The sequence below is a fragment of the Gracilinanus agilis genome, chromosome 4, assembly GCF_016433145.1.
Source record: "Gracilinanus agilis isolate LMUSP501 chromosome 4, AgileGrace, whole genome shotgun sequence".
NCBI classification, from domain to species: Eukaryota; Metazoa; Chordata; class Mammalia; order Didelphimorphia; family Didelphidae; genus Gracilinanus; species Gracilinanus agilis.
In genome coordinates this window covers 454,228,191-454,230,223 of record NC_058133.1, presented here as the reverse complement: position 1 = coordinate 454,230,223, position 2,033 = coordinate 454,228,191, and the positions used below count along the sequence as shown (strand labels likewise).

At 43.8% G+C, this 2,033-nt stretch overlaps 1 pseudogene; it reads right to left on the bottom strand.

The window, feature by feature from the left end:
- Positions 1-258: 258 nt before the first annotated feature.
- Positions 259-1,531, bottom strand: LOC123247103 (annotated as a pseudogene).
- Positions 1,532-2,033: the final 502 nt, after the last annotated feature.

Here is a 2,033-nt window from a genome sequence, read left to right as displayed (position 1 = left end):
GAAAGTTTCTTATGTTTATATAAGATGAAGCTATTATTATTTTTCTATAGCAGTAACTGCACACTAGGAAAGCCAGGACAAACACAAATCAAGGAATGGAGTTTTCCCAAAGCTGCAGTGTGAAAAGACTATAAACGATTGATTTCCATATACACGGATGGGTTCTCTTTGCTATAAGAAATCCAAGTGGAGCTATAAGGAATGGAGACATATAAAAAGGTTTCTTGAGAGAAAGGAAGATGACACCCTGTATGAATTTTAATTTTCTGCACCTTCTGCAGTGTCACATTCTTCTCCTGTACTGTCTGATGTCCATAATGTTAGGTTGCCTCTAAGCAACTGCATGATAAGGGTACTGTCTTTGTATGAGTCTTCATTCAGTGTATCAAGTTCTGCAATGGCCTCATCAAAAACCATTTTAGCCAATGTGCAGGCAAGCTTGGTGTTATTAAGGATATCATAGTATATATACTTCAGAAAAGTTAAGAGCTAGTCCCAGGCAATTTGGATGTGTAGGTTGAATCTCTTCCTTGCTGATGTCAAATGCTTCTTGAGAAGCTCCTTGGGAATTATCTATTGTTTGTTTTTGGTCATCACCATAGGCAATTTCAGCAAGGTACTGGTGTTATGCCCCGAGAAGTATCCCAATAAATGAGTCTTGAACCAACAATGCAAGATGCAAAGGGACTTTATTGTCTAGCTCGAGCTAGGGTCTCCCACCTAAAGTTGGTGAGTGACCCAGAGCTGTGCCTAGACTAGAGTTTTTATGGAATAGTCCTCAGAATGGAACAGGGTAGAGGAATGTCCTTAGGTTAGGAAATCCTGTAGATAAGGGGAATGTCCTAAGGTATTCTTGTAGATAAGGGGAATATCTGCAGGGAGGAGATCCTGGGGAGAAGGGGAAGGTCTTCAAGGTAGATAAGGTCAGTCCCTAGAGACTGGAGGTCTGCAAGGTAGATAAGGTCAGCCCTGGGAGACTGGAGGTCTGCAAGGTTTGGGATTCCTGTGGATAATTCTATTTCACCATAATGTCTGCAAGGTTTGGGATTCCTGTGGATAATTCTATTTCACCATAATGTCATATAAGGGTCAGGCCCATAATGTCATACAGGGGTCAGGATTTTTAATTCTGACTCTTTCTAGGTTCCACACTGGAAGTAGTCTCCCTTCATTTTCAGATAGAAGACTTTGCTCTCTGGATTGGTCACATTGGCTATTAAAAACTTGTCCAACAATTCCAGAATAGTGGTGCAGATTGATCTTAGTTCACACTCCACTTTCTCCTGGTAGTCCTTGACCAGCTGCATCTTCTTGTCACTGGTGTTGGTTTTCTGCTCAATGCTGGAAATGACCCTCCAGGCTGACCTTCGTCCTCCAACTACATTCTTGTAGCCACTGAGAACAGGTTGCGCTCTTCATTAGAGAGCTCGGCCCCCTGCTTGGTCACTGCCTTCCTGCAGGTGGCCATGTCATCATAGCGCATGGCCTGCTTGGCCAGCTTGGCCTTCTGGATCACCTTGGTCTTCTCCATAGTGGACAGGTTCGGGTGGGAGTGGGGACGGTGGCGGCAGCAGCAGGGCTCCGGGAAGAGGGAGAAGCTGCTCTGAAGGTGGGGGCAGGAGACAATAAACCCAGATCAGTTAAAGAGTCATCAAAAGTCTAAAAGGTTGGGGAAGAAGGGAAAGGAAAAAAGGGTTGAGAGAAAACCAACGACAAGGGTGAGAAGGGGGTGGTGGGGTGGTGGGGTGGAGGATGAGAAAGAGGACACCGTGTCAGACCAGATGTCCTCCACCCCGCCCAGCACCAGGGGCACCCACCAATACATTTCTAAGTGAGTCCTTTTATTTTTTTTTCAGCTCCAATTGTTAGGAAGTTGCTTCCTTGGCCCCTCCAAAATTAAACCCAAGTTTGTCTTTACAACTTTAATAATTTACTCTTGTGTTTGCTGAAATGAAACTGTAAGTGTAGTTCCTTCATCATGTTTCAATCTTTCAAATATTTGAGGTTAGCTATGATATCTTTTCTCTTTTTTT